The sequence below is a fragment of the Durio zibethinus genome, chromosome 3 (genome assembly GCF_047325235.1).
Source record: "Durio zibethinus cultivar Kanyao isolate XHJ-2024 chromosome 3, ASM4732523v1, whole genome shotgun sequence".
In the NCBI taxonomy this organism is placed as follows: Eukaryota; Viridiplantae; Streptophyta; class Magnoliopsida; order Malvales; family Malvaceae; genus Durio; species Durio zibethinus.
The window spans coordinates 4,319,217-4,334,982 of NC_143164.1; the positions used below are offsets into that span (position 1 = coordinate 4,319,217).

At 31.1% G+C, this 15,766-nt stretch overlaps 1 pseudogene; it reads right to left on the reverse strand.

The window, feature by feature from the left end:
- Positions 1-6,623: 6,623 nt before the first annotated feature.
- LOC111301125 (transcription factor HEC2 pseudogene) lies at positions 6,624-8,475 on the reverse strand (annotated as a pseudogene).
- Positions 8,476-15,766: the final 7,291 nt, after the last annotated feature.

Genomic DNA, 15,766 nt, shown 5'->3' on the forward strand with positions numbered 1-15,766 from the left:
TTGTATTGTATTGATGAGTTGATTGTATAAAGTTTTTACTTGATTGAGCTATCCTTGAATCTTGAGTACCATAATTACATTATAAAAAATGTTATGCTTTATGTTTGGTATGATAATGCATGAATGGAATGTACTAATATTTTCCATATAACTATCATTGATAAAAGAAATCTCAATTTGAAACTTTATTTAATAAAATTTTAAAACTACATCTTAACAAAGACAAAGTAATATTTTAAAGTCCTAAACATCATCATTACTTTAACACTTCTTTATAAATTTCCTAGGTTGCTGGTAATGATCTTATACCTCATCTATGAAGTCAAGTAATTGTCGCTTATGAGCTCTTACTAGTTACACCATGGCCTTTAAATCTTTCACTTTTTCTTTCATTTTTGATGCCTTATCTACAACAATGCATAGCTGATCGAACAAATACCTTAGATGTTTTTATTTTTCTGTGCACATGTCCTTTCATAGCTCACTCTGTTTAACTTGTTTCTTACATTCATTAGACAAGGCTTCTACCTATGTTGTGCACTGGTCCAGTATCCATTGTAGCATTTGGCTATGTCTGTGTGCCTTAGCAATGGCTTTTTGTCTTTCTTTAACCTTTGCTTTCAATAATTCATTTTTTTTTAAAAGTCAAGCAAGCTCGGGTGTGATTGATGAATGTGTCTTATTTAGATCATGGAATAAAGCTTTTCACTGGTCTTTTTGCTCATTGAGGCTCTGAATTTTTTGTTCTTGTAGCTTTAAACTTTCTTTCATTTATATCTTCAGTCACTTATTTTCTTGCTTCAGCTCATCATTCTTAATTTAGAGTTTTTTTTTTATCATTTCCATCTTAAGTAAGGGATTTTGAGAAATCAATTATGGAGAATGGTCAAATATTTCTTCTCGAGGAAACACAATATCCTTGCCCCTTCTTATATGCCATATAATATATTCTGAGGTAACATCATAAGTAAGCTTCTCTTAGTTAACCTTAATGGTTTGTTTTCATATCTTTTTGATCATTTCGATAATTTTATATGCCTCTTTTTTAATGAAATTTTTTTTCATTGGTTAAGTCCATAGGTTCTAGAATAAATTACTCGTAATTGGACTGTTTTTTTATCAAAGTTTGGGCATAAGTAATAGCACCCCATAGGCCCAATAAAAACATGAAGGTTGATTCCCATAATGATATAACATTGTATCATGATGCATCCAATGTGCTTTCTAGATTATTCTTTGGCTATTAAGTGCACGAAAATAAGAAATCCATTCTTTTTTCTACTTTACTTTAGACCATGTGTTACAACAAAATTCCTTGATTGGAATGCTAGAGTGAAGGTATAGTTTACGAAACTAGCTTTCTTTACACTCAATATGACTCTTCATCCACACATAAAGTAGTTGTAAACACCTATTAAATCAATTTTTACCATTTCTACGATAAAAATTCAATGCACGAATGGTTTCTACTATAATGGTTGGTGCTGCATTGACTTTGTATGCTAACTGATCAACAAAGTCTATTACTATAACATCCACATATCCAATGACCTTTGGAAAGATCATCAATCATTATACCCATTGGCACTAACTCCCGTCATTATCCAAATGCCCTTAGATAAAGTCTCGTAAAAAGCTCTACAAGATAGCCTTACCTTCACTTTTTATCTTAACACATGCATTAACTTAAGGTAAGCTAAGTTCAAGCATTTGCATAAGCTTTTTATGATAACCCACCTTAATTAACCAATAAATCTTGTTTGAGTTTAACAAATAAAAATGGAGTAGGGCCATGTACTCTTTAATTATGGGTACCATATCTATTTCATTAAAGGCGAAACACCTATAAGAAGGATCCCAAAACTAAAGTATAACCCTAATCAAATTATTATCCATATCCACTTGAAGCAGTGAAGCTATGTCTCTATATTCATCCCCAAACATTTTTAAGTCAGCTAGGTCATTTTGTTGGAGATCAAGATGAACTCTCTTAGGCAATGATGAGATAAAACCTTCAGGCAAGCAATTACCATGTTTTCTTTAACCTTTCTCTGACTTGATTTTCAATTAATGGGGAGATTCACAACAAATTGATGTAAACTTTGATTGTATTTGGCTTTCCATAGATGTAGGTGTCAAATATGATTTATCAATAACTGATATGTGGTAAATATTTCCTATATGAGAATGATGCAAATGACAATGTTAAATATGATAATGAAAATGATGCATGAAATTAAATGATATTGAAATGATGCAAATGCAAAAAATCAAGCAAACAAAATGGTTAGATAATCAATATATCACACGAATTTTTCCTTCTTGTGTCATAACTTTGAATTACATCTTTCAACAAGTAAGAATAGCTTTATCTTAAGGCTGACCTCTTAAGTGTAAACTATATGCAGGGTTAGGTGACTTTGACCACTAAAGGTTTTCAAATTGTTTCTTACATCATTGTTCATCACAGACTAGTAAGGCAGTCCAATTCTCACCCATCACAGGTTACCGACGAAAAAGATTTAATTTAAGTAAGAGTATTTAACTAGTCATTGCGGATATTATTATTTTATGAGAGTGTAAGTACTTTACTCCCTCCTAAAAGGGATGGAGTCCGGGTATAAAGCTCATATAATACGAATGTATGTGATAGTGTATGTGAACAAATATAAAATTGTCAACAACCCCATAAATCAAATAAGAGACAAAAAAAATGTTAGTAAATAAATAATTACAATTTAAAACCATTAGATTAAAAGATAGGATAAAATCAACATATTATGGCCTGACTCTCTAGCATGTCCTCAGTGGAATCGTCAAACTGTCATAACATATAGATCATCTGAAAATTTATAACTAGACTTAACAAATGGAGTCGCCACAAATCTTTTTTAACTAGGTGTGATTGATCACCTAATAAATATATCTTTTTAAGGAACTCCTAAGCTTAACTAAGGGTCCTTCAAAAAATAGATTATAGTCTACTAATCAGAACTAGGTTCGGGGAGTTCGATTACATGTAACGAAGGTTATAGCACCCTCATATGCCTATCTAAAGAATTATACCATTTTATTTTAAATTATCTTAAGGTCTTGATTTTAATGGTTTTAATCTTTAATGTTGAATGTTGAAAATAATTCTTAAGATTCTTCATCAATCTGATATAGTTCTTAAAAATATTTTTTCACCTCAAGAGTATTCAAGAATCTCATTCATTTTCTTAAAGAGGCTTCGTCGTAGGAAAAAAGTTTAATTATTTTTTTTATTTTGATTTTTGTTGAAAATATATGTAATTATTTCACCATTTGGACCAAATTAGAAATATCTTTTTTTTTTAATTTCTAAATTTTTTACTATTTTGAGCCTATTTAGAATTTTTTTTTATTTCTGGAAAGAAAATAATATGAATTTTTTTTCATTTAAATTTCATTTAAATTCTTCCACAATTTGGGACAAATTTAAAAAAATTTCTCACTTAGAGATTTCTTAAGAATTTACCATTTAAAATTTCTAATAATCTCATCATTTGATAATTGTCAAATATTTTCAACAAAAAATTTTAATTTTAACTTATTATTATTTTTTCTCTTTTTTTTGTTTGAAAATAAATATTAATTATTGTTATTGAAATTTTATCTAAATTATTCTACTGTTTGGGTAAATTTAGAAAAAATTTCTCACATAGGAATTTTATAAAAATTTACCATTTAAATTTTTTTTAAATTTCATAATTGGATAATTAGTATTTATTCTTAAAAAATATTTTTTTTATTTTTTTATTTTTCTTAAAATTTAATCATGTAAAAATACCACCAAATACATAAATAAATTAATTAATTAATTAAAAAAAAAACTAAAAAAGAAATGGCTTGGCTGGAGTGGCTCAGGGAAGTTTAGCTTCAGGCACAAAAAACGACTCTAAAACTCGATTCGACTCGGCTCGATTGAAGAGTTTGGTTAGGACACGAGTTAGCGGAACGGGTTGCACTCAGGTTGCGTTGGCTAGAGTGGAAACAAGCGGATCTTGGGTTTCTTAAATGCCCAAAACGATATCGTTTGACAACAGTATAAAAAGCTAAATTCTTTTTTTTTTGTTAGATTTTTCTTTCCCTTTCTCTCTCCTCTTTTCTTTTCTTTCCTTCTCTCTCTAAACCTGAAGAACTCTGGTAGAATCTTCATTGAATTTTGGAAATTTTCATTGGAATCTAGGTTGGTTCGCTGAAAATTCATTAAAAAATTTAAACTTCGTCGAAATCTTCAATCGGATTCTTGAAAACCTACCAAAAAATTCAACCGATATTGAAAAATTCACTGAAAACTAAAAAAACTTGTCAAAATCTGAGAAATTTTCAGATTTAAAAAAAAAATCCTCAAAATTTTTTTTTGATGTTATTGATCTCCCTGCCCTCTGTCGTATTTTTTTTTACCTTCTTGTATGTATTTTTCTCTTTATTTTTTTGTGTGATCTGTGTGTTTCTTGAGGTCTACTTAAGGTCTGTATTTATAGGGAATAATCTAAAGAACCCCAATTCAGAAAAGAATCCTAATTTCCTTTGAATCTCAACTCAAATTCAATTCAAACAATTTCATATAAATTCAACAACTTATTTTTTATTATTTTTATCTTTTAATAAAATTAATCTAAATAGAACCCAAACAAATTAGCGTGTCTATGACCGTAAATTTGAACCACTTGTGGTGACGAGTGATGACAGCTTAAAATCATGCTAAAGTCATTAATACTTGGTACTTTACTATTATAATTGGTATCAGAACATTTTCCATTTTGGTCTCATATTGATTGTGATATTGATATATATGCTCTTGATGTAGAAATCAATTATTCATATATGGGAGAATGCTAAGCCAATGGTCGCACATGAACATGAATCATTCTATAAAATTCATGGCTCATAAATAAAACTACATCATACCGTATCAGAAACAAAACATTAAGTTTGAGACCAAAAACTATAATACAGTGTTTGCTAAGCAAAGATATTGGTATGACAAGTGGTTGTTCTTTTCTAATGGTCACTTTCTTCCATCCTCAGAACAACCTTACTTGAACTTGCTTCAAAATTCCCATTTCTGCAATCTTGAATCCATATAGTATCATTTTTTTTTTCATGCATCTTTCGTCCCATAAGATATTTCAGGATATTAAATGCATTGTCTTCAAACATACAGTGGCAGCTAGGGATTGGATGGGTTTATGCCTTGAATTTTCAGGACAAGGGGGCTCCCCTTGGCTGAAATGAGGTAATCACTCGATGTGCTAATGTTGGACCTTGGTGGGATATCGCACATGGGTTTTCAGATAAACATGTTTGACCATTTCTTAATATTATATATCTGTTCCCGCCCCTTAGCTTTCTTTTTCTTCAGTTATTTTATTTTAATTTTTGTTTTATATCTCCTAGATTGAGTTAGATTGGATTTGGATTCGGGGTAAGGAGGAATAAATGGCTTCTGATGAGGCATGAATGATGCTGGAAACATTAGCATTTCTCTAATTCGGTCTTGCATGGGGAGGCAACCTACTCTTTTAACATCATCCTGGCTAACATTGGGCAGTGTTGCCTTTGGTTTCTTATGCTTCCAAAACTAGTTTTCTGTTTCAAAACTAAACCCAACCCCACCTCCACCCCCCCCCCCCCCCCCCCCCCCCCAAAAAAAAAAAGAAAAGCTGTGGGAGGTGTGTTTGACTATATCATCGAAGTTAAGATGAAAATTGTAAAGCCCTGGTTGGTTTATTAGCATTAAAAGATTTGTCTAGATGGTTAAAACGCTGAGAGGGCCAGTCGTCCACAATTCCAGACAATGTTCTGATGCGTTAAAAGCCCAGTCCACAACAAAGTTGACATCCTTTTTCTTTTATGCACCACTTTCACTGTACTACCGATTACCAAAATCTCATGTTAAGAAAATGACGTTTTAAGCTCCCGAGTTGTGAGATCATATGTGATAAGATTAAAAAAATAATTATAATAATTATAATTATGATTTAAAAAAGTTTTAATAAAAAATTTATATTAAATAAATTTTATTATAATTAATATTTAAATTTAATTAATAATATGATAAATTCAATCATATCATATTAAAAATATGATTGAATTCAAATAAACATTTAATTTATTTGAACCTCTCCCATTTTCTCACTCCCTTAAACATAAATCCTGTTTTATGATTCTCGAGTACAATTTAGAGAATTAAATTGTGGAGGAACGAAGTAAGATTTGAAAGGGGACGGGGGAAATTAATTGTGAGGAGTTAGTTAATTAGGAAGGAAGGGGTCCAACGTGGAGAGACACGTAGGAGAGCTAGTTGACCTAGTAGATTTGAGTATCACGTGAAGAGGTGTTGAGGGAAAACCATGTCATCAATTTGCCACATTTCTTTCTATTATATAAATATTATTACTATTATTATAAGCCCCACCGCGTTGTCAGTCTTTCACGTGGATTTCCCCACGCATTTCTCATCCAACCAACTCTCTCTTTACCCCCGAAAATGACTTGGAAGTTCATAAACGATTTGGTTCCTTGAAATTTTCATTTTGACACGTGTGATATGTCAGCACGTGTTACAAATTAATTACTAGAAGACTGTATATTCTTGGGTGTGTGTCCATAAATTACGTCAATAGCCTGGAATTTTCACGCCACCGAAGCCAAATTAAGGTCTCAATTTTTGTATAGCTCAAGATTTTTCATAGCAGACATCGTACACAAAGATATAGTCTTTCGCATAGCCTGTCAACTCCACAAAGATAATTGTTTTTGGTTTCCAATGACCTTAACCTGAAACTCTTCGCCAATGTGCAACTGTCGTTGCTCTTTATTTTTGTCTAGGATTCGGCAGTTTTGGTCCCGTTGTTTGCTTTTTCTTCTTTGTTTTGCTGGAGAGAATTATGCATTTCTAATAGCTATGGATGCTTATAAGATAGGTAGCCAATGGGCATCAATTTTACAAATTTATATGAGAGAGAGATGCATGGAAAATATGTATTCTATTAAGAACTTTTGATTAAATGTTCTTTGAACAGCTGGGCTTTCTATTCATGGATTTGAATTTGATAGCAATACAACATGGATTACATGGCCTAAACATCAAGAGAATTAACAATGATGATGATGATGATGATGATCAATGATCATGATTATCTGGTTTTTAGTTTTTTTACATTCGAATAACTCTCAACAGATTCACTAGAAAAATGAGTTCATACTACGACTCTTGTTTTATTGAGCTATCTTCTAAGCATCTCCAAATTCCTGAAGGTTTTGAGTAGTTTGATATGCCTTTCCCATTGGAAGGAAGCTCCCATTTGACATTGCCACAGGGAACCCTATCCCAGTTGGCCTGTTAGCGGCGGCTCTCTCCAATGACTGAACCTGACTCTTCAAAAATTTGACATAGTGAATTGCCTCGTCTAACATTGATGCAGTGTCCATTTTGGTTCCTCCAGGGACAAGTCTTTGAAGTGTCCTTATTCTCTCACTTATCCTCTCTCTCCGGTGCCTTGCTGCCACACTTTGAGGATCCTTCGATATCTTTACATTCCTTCTCTTTGGTGGCTTAACAGATTCAGGGTCTATATGAATTGGTTGCATGGCTGCAATTCGGAAGATCATCTCCCTCATTGCAGCCATTGAATTCTTCTTCTGGGAAGGTGTAGAAAAAGCATTTGAAACTAATAATTCCCCTGCAGTTCCTCTCCATCTTACACTGCCAGGGCTAGACAAGAAACCTGGAGCTCCTGGCTCCTGAACCGGGGTTGAACCAGTGAACGGAATAGTATTTGGGAGGTTTATGAATGGGGGTGAACCAACCTGTGGGTTTTGAACAAAATGTGTCATGGCACTGATGCCATTATTGGAACCATTGCTTGCACCAGCAAGCTCAGCTGGAGCCAATTCTACGACATCGTTGTAGGTACCGTAGAATTCGGGGATCTTGTCCATCTGCACCATCATCATCATCTCCATCTCATCTTGATCTGTTGCAGACTTTAACTGGTCAATTTCCATGGCTATTTTTCTTCTTTCTTTCACTTTCTCTCTCAGTTATATATGATCAGAAGGAAGAGGAAAAAACTGAGTAAGTATATAAAGCAGAGCTAGAAGTGAGAGAAAACTGATAGAATGAGGGATGGGGAAGATATAAGAGAAGAATGTAAGACTAGGAGTATTATCAGAATGTGCAGTGACAGTGAATTAAGGAAAAGTAATAGATACAACTTATTCACAAACTACAAAGTGTACTGAGAGAAGGTAAAAAAAAAGGAATAAAATAGTGATATATGTTTATATAACAAGTGTCTGGATATTATATAAATATATTAAAATCCTTTTTCGTAATAATATTATTATAATTATTAAAATTTCACAAAGTTGTTGAACTTTTGTTTGTTTTCCCTGTGTCATTAATTTGTTTGTTTTCTTTTATTTTTGGAACAATATGGGCTACTTATTATGATTGCAACACTGAAATACATCATGAAGCATGCCCTAATTGACACATTTTATCTGGACAACTAAAAATTAACCATTTTCTGTATATTAAAAAAATATTTCATGTTTTCTAGACTCTATTATATATGGTAAAATCTAAAGTTAATACTAATAAGTATTTGGTTCAATTGATTAAAGTTTATTTTTTTCGATAAAGAGCTTTTAGATTGGAGTCTTGTTGATAACTATTTGTTGAGATTATTTGAAATGCACGATTTATAATCACTTATCTTATATTGTCAGATACGACATATTTTATCTCTTGAAAAATTAAACAATTTATCTACTTCAAATTTTTTTTTATAAAAAAAATATGAATTTAATAAACACGATGAACTTATTGATGAATTTATTGTTAAGAGGAATAATCTTATTTTTTGTTGCAATTAATAATTTTTTCAAATCAATTCAAATAAACTTTTATATTAATTTAATGAATTCATAAAAAATTATCTTTTCCTAGGTTTTTAATTTGATTTGAATTCAAACCGTAAATTCTTCTCGGAAGTCTCTCTTATTGAGGAGGAATAATCCTATATTAGTAACATATAAATGAATTGTCAAATACTGTAATATTTTTTTGGGTAGCCATCATCAACAAGTTGTATAAAATGAACTACAAAACAGAAACAAAACGATACAGTGTAGGAAATCTGAATAAGTCGCTTTTGTAAAGCCAATAATGAAGATTGAAAAAGGACTATTTTCTTTCCTACCAAACAAAATAAAAAAAAAAAAAGAAAAAAAAATTGCAAATATCCTCAAAAGCTCCAATGAGGTTTGATGAGAAAATTTGTGGGTCCATCAATATTTGAAGGGTTCATATCTAACAACTCTACTTCCAGTGAATACAATAAGTGGCTTTGAATGGTGCATGCATGAATCATTATTTCGCTATTGAAAGTCACATATACATATATATATATATATATTAAATCTTAAAAAAATAAATTTCATAAATTTCAATTAAATTAAAAAGGAAAAAAGTTCTTTATCATTAAAGATTTAATTCTTGAAAAAATATTTTAAAAATAAAATCAGAATGCACCGTATTAATTTATGACAATACGTCCTTAAAATTTTATAAAAAAATTAAATTCAAACAAAATTTAAAAATGTCATAACTATATCATTAAAAAAAACTTAAAAATTTAAAATTTAAAAACGCCTTAAAATTAACTTTCTTTTTTTCTTTGAAATTAAAATTAACCAAAACCAAAAATCCCCGCACTAACATGGCGGCGGTCCCAAATCGCACCAGATGACTTTATAAATGAGTTTTTTTTTTTTTTTTTTTTTTGTTTTGGCGGTGTGGGAAACTGGGTGCCATGGGGATACATTCGAGATGCCCAGGTGGCGAGGGTCAAGTGGTGGGGCTGCACCCTTATTGTATTATTCTACATGTTGCCCATTTATCTTGAATTTCTCTGAGACAGCCCTAAACCAACCCCTTCCTTTCATTCCTTTATCACTCTCCTCCGTTGAGAAGGGGAACGCTTTTCAAGATGGATCAGGTTTCTGACGCCAACCTGCTTCATGTGCTGGATTTGCCTCATCCGCTCTACTTAAGCTCTTAAAATCATTATCCTGACTTCCCAATTCGGAAAGTTTGAATGTGTACATGTCGAGATTTTCACGGTGGGTTTCGTATTAATTTAAATCAATCAATTTTAAATTAACAGTGTATATTTTTCCAAATAAAAAATACAAAATGGGTGTTTGCTTTTGCGAGCTGCCAATAACGAATTCACCAGAGGTAGCATTTGAATGTTGTGAGATTCATGTCTCACAGTAGATAAGTTTTTCACGTTGAAAATTTTGAGTGTTTGCATTTTGATTTATATAAAATTTCGTGTTAAATCAAATTAATTAATTTTAAATTAATGATATATCTTATGTCTGAATAAAAAAAATCATTAACCTTTATTTTTTATTTATAAAATATTGTTTTCATTAGTGTTTTATTTTAATTTTATATAAATTAAAAAAAGTTTAAGTTAAATTTTAATTTTTATTGATGCAATGGATTAATATTGATAATATAAGAATTATTGAATTGCATCTATTATAAAATATTGTTTACTATGAAAATTAAACTGACTTGCTCTCATGATTTTATCTTTTTAAACTATTTTTTCAAAAAAAAAAACATATAATGTTCTTACAAAACAAAGAGAATTTCGTGATATGATCATTAAATTAAAAAGGGTACTCAAGTATATATAGTATTTGTTATTTTTTTCATTAAGAAATGAAATTATTTGTATTATAACTTGTTCAATAGAAAACATTTTTTTGTCATAGAAGATGTACCTAAAGGTACATAAAAAAATACGATGATGATACCCCAATGTGCTATAACAAATTGGAAAAGCTTTTGTATTTGTTGTTTCCCTGTATATATATATATTTTTTCGATGTGCTGTACAGCTTAGAGCTCGGTGTTTTCTTGAGTTTGGTACAGCTTTCTCTGCACAAATCTTAACATGTTTTTCTACCAAGTTGATAATTTTTTTATTCAGAAAAAAGAAAAAGTTGAAAATTTCCATTCAAACCCACATTTGTAATCCATGGAAAGATAAGATAATGACGGGAAAAAATGCAGACAACGAATATATCTTACCTCCTTGAACTTAATGGTGCAAGGGTTTCTTTCTGGTTGCTTACAGCTTACGGTCTATTTTTTTTTTTTCAACCTAAGTTCAATTATTCGTATAATCATTTTTAAAAAGATATAACATTCAATAAATTTAAAATTTAAATTTATATAGTTCCAACTCATTTTCGTATTTTTAAACTGCAATTTTGTTTCCAATTTAACCCACAATTTTTTTTTTTTATTTTCGTATTTTGGTTTTAAGATTCTTGTCATCCCTAGCTGTAGGGACGGTCGGTGGACATAAAAGGATATGATGTAGACGTCGATAAGGAAAGTTGCTAGCCGTGGGGAGTGAATTATGAGGGTTAACACTTAACAGCCAACCCCCCCACCCCCCCCAAAAAAAAAAAAAACAAACGACGAAGATTTGATTTTGCCATTTTTGTAAGAGACAACAATGAATTAATTGGCTTGGCAGCCTAGTTATTTTTCCTTTGCCAAATAATTAAGCAGTAGATCAGCTCGGTATGACAAATGGGTTTAAAATTCTGAGCAGTGGTTTGAGAAATCCATGCACGTACCTTTGAAACCACGCATGAATATATTATTTCACAGCTAAGCGGTTTTGCTCGAATTGTATGTTTTAGATTACATTCTTCAAATATAACTTTCTTTTGATTTGTTAATTGATTATTTGCATGCAGAAGCAAAACCTAACTTAAAAACATTTTCATACCTGATAAAAGTTTTTGTTGGAAAAATTTCCTGATATCATTGGAAATGTATCTAAGTATGTATCATTGGAAATACTATTACATGTTGTTGGGTGTTGCCTGTTCTTTTTTTTCTTCTGCAAACCAATAAAAAACACAGAAAACCCTTCAGCACCTTGATTTCAAAGCAACTGATGAGATTGACAAATTAATCCGAAGCAGAGAAAAAAGTAGACATTAATATAATAAATAATAAAATGTTTGATAATAATTTTTTATTTTATAATGAGAAAGACAAGAATAAAGAGACATGTTCTCTGCAAGAAGAGCTTCGATTGGATAAAAAGAATCCAGCGGAGAAAGATCATGTTGTTGGGTTGGTTTCTTTTACTTTGCATTATCACAGTTGCACAACCTTATCTTCTATCCCCCACATCCCATTTATAATGCTTTTCTATCTTACTATATATTATCAATCCAACATACCAAAACAAAATTGGCCAAAAAGATAAACCAAAACAAACATTTTAATAATAATTCTTACTTCTTCCCACTTCCTTCTACCCCTCCCTCATTCGACAGCCGCAGGGGCTGCAGGCTCAGTGAAGCAAAAAAAAAAACATTATTTTATTCAATAAAAAATAGTCCCACTTTTACCTCTTACACACTCTCTCTCCATGATTATCAACACTTTCATTTTGGGATCGTTTTCTAGATGCCCAATTGCACAAAAAAAAAAAAAAAACTATTTGACAAACAAATGTAGCACAATGTTGTTATAGACTTAAGGATTTAGTACAATGTTTACTGGTGTGGTAGTAATTTTCAATTATTTGTTTCATCCAAATGTTTATACTAACAATTATTCATATCAAATAAAAAAAATATTATATTCGAATCAGATTCCAGCATATACAATCTATAGTTTATCTTATTAAATCTCATACTTGAATGTCCGTGATGCATCATGGTTTTTTAAATCCATGGAAATGAAATTAGATTAAGTTTTTGCAGTCACACTAGCATTGCATGTGCTGTCAATTTTGTAGTTTTGCTGCCAAGAGGATTCCGACCAACTGAATATGATTGCACACCAGGGATATTACTCATAAAAATGAACATTTGCACATCTATCACGAATCTCCATAATCTTTCTAGAATATGCTTCATAATGGAGGTACAAATATTTTTTACAGGATTTTTGTTACACCGTAATCGATTAAACCGGAATTTTTACTGTAGTTTATCATATACTTGTGAAACTAGTAGTTAGATGGAAACTAACCCTTTAATCAAAACTAGAAATGAGAAAAGAAGAACAGAGTCAAAGAGCAAAGAGGGGGGGGGGGGGGGGCGGGGGGTTTAAATTTATACCTCTTGGGAGGTCGAAACAAGAAAACTGGTGATTTGTGTCGTAACGGTTTTGGAGCTGTCCGATAAATTTTGAAACAAAAATAAAAGAACGAAAAATAGAATTGTCACTAATATTTTTTTATTATGTGCAATTGACCACCTATTAAAATAAATCTTTTTAATGAAATCTTAAAATTAATTAAAAGGATAGTTTTATGGTCTGCATAATAGTTTGGATTCGAGAGTCAATTACGCGTGGGAAATGATTAGCATCCTCACAGTGCCCGTTTAAAATGGTACTAATTAACTATGTGTTGTCCTTTGATTTTGATAAAAAAACAGTCCCATTTTCAGTGTTTGAAAAATAATTTTCTTGATTTTTTTATTTATTATTTATTGTTTCATTTTTATTCGAGAAAAATAAATTAAAACCTTTTTATTGAAATAATTCTTAAAGTGTTCCAGTACGTTGATAACATTAGAAGAACATTTTCTCACCTACAGATTTTTTAGACGTTGCTTTTCGGAATACCTTAGAATCCCATCCTTGAAGGCTCAAATTTACTTTTTGTAAAAAAATTATGTCTGCATGCAATACAAAATGTTACCATGTTGATGCACATATTTTATTCTCTTTTTTACATATTTTATTAATTTTTTTTATTCTTAATTTAAATTTTGAAGAAAATTTTTTTTTATTATATTAAAGTTTTTCTATAAATATCCTAATACACTCGTAATATTTTAAAAAAATCTTACTCACTTAGGGATTTCATAAAGCATCACTATTCGAAATACTTTTAGAATCTCATCATTGGATAAAATTTTATTTTTCCTTATTTATTATATTTTTGTATTATTTTATAAGAATTATTTTTAAAATAACAAAATTATCACAAATTTTTTCTATATATTTCATTATTTTATTTTTATTTGTTAATATTATAAAACAACCAAAATTTATTCTAGTAAATTTAAACATTTTAACATGCATAAATATTAATAACAAAATTTAAAATAACAACAAATAATATTTGAAAAAAATAAAAAAAAAATTTTACCTGAACCGGATCGACCAACGGTCCGATCAACACCAGTCTTGCGGTCTGATCGCGTTCAACGATTTGAGGTCGGTCCGACTCGGGTTCAACAATTTGAGGTTGGTTCGGATTGGGTTCAATGGTTCGATTTCGATTCAATCAGACCGGACAGAAGTTAAAGGTGAAGCGGGTAGTCAGATCGGATGCACGAACCTCGGGTCAGGTCAAAGGCTGACGCACAGATCATTCAACTCAAAACAATATCGTTTTTACCTTTTAATGAAACAGCATCATTTTGGTTACAGCTTTCTATAAAAGTTTAAAAAAAAAATTTCTCTCATATTCTCTTCCCCCTCTCTCTCTACACTTTCAAACCATCTCTCTCTAGAACGATCGATCAGTCATTGTTCGTCCCTTCGATCACTGTCGATGGTCGTCGATCGTCGACCGTCAAAAAATCCTAAAAACTCTTAAAAAATTCCCCTTTGGCCCCTGAGCACAGATCTGAGCTTGGTTTCACCTAAAAATGTCCCAAATGGCCTAGATCGACTTTCAAAGTTTCAGCTAAATTTTTTTTTATATTATTTCTTACTTTCAATTTTTTTTACTGACTTTTCCTCTTTTTTTGTTCATAAAGAGCTCTCGACGCTAGGTTCCTCCATGCAGGGAGGATTGTGTTAATTTTTTTTCTAGCAGAAAGCTTTTCTTTTTTTTTTTTTTACAGTGTATCCTCTTTCTGTCTTGTTTGGGTTCGGCCATAAGCTCTATTTATAAAGCTCCGACCATGCCCTGTGCCTGAGTAAGTGGCACACGGCTCGACATGGGGGTGCAAGCACGAGCCTTCTTACCCCTTTTTATTTATTTTATCTTATTCGATAATGGTAGGGTATGATGGCCAAGATAAGATTTGCAGGGTATGGGTGACCAGAAGGATACCACTGCCATCAGCCCCATTTTTTATTTTTTATTTTTTTATTTATATTTTGTATTTTTATACTTTTTGTATTTTGTATTTTTGTTTAATTAATAAATTAATAAAATAAAATGGTAAATAGGCTTTGGGCTTAAAAACTAAATTGGACTTCGGGCCCAATCAAAGTCACTTTTGGCCTAGTTAAATTAAAATCGAGCTTGAAGCCTAGTTGAATTAAAATCGAGCCTGAAGCCCAATTGAATTGCAATCGGGCCTCAACCCAAAAACCCAATATATCCGATAATTTTTAAACCAAGACTTAATTAAAATTTGGATAAATTTGGTGTCTACAGCTGCCCCTCTTTGCACATTGCTGAAGATCAGGAATAAAGCAAAGACAAAGACAATAATTTTGTTCGGAGTCCAAAGAGATTTTTTTTAAAACGTAAACTAATCATAAAGTTTTTCTCATCAAATCGAAAATGCTCATCTAACTTGAGGCTCGACAATTTTTGAAAATTTGATATCTGAAAAAGGCTCCTCTCAGCAGAGGCTCAACAACTTTTAAAATTCTATCTTGAAAAAAGACTCCTCTCAGTAGAGGCTCAACAAGCTCAACAACTTTAAA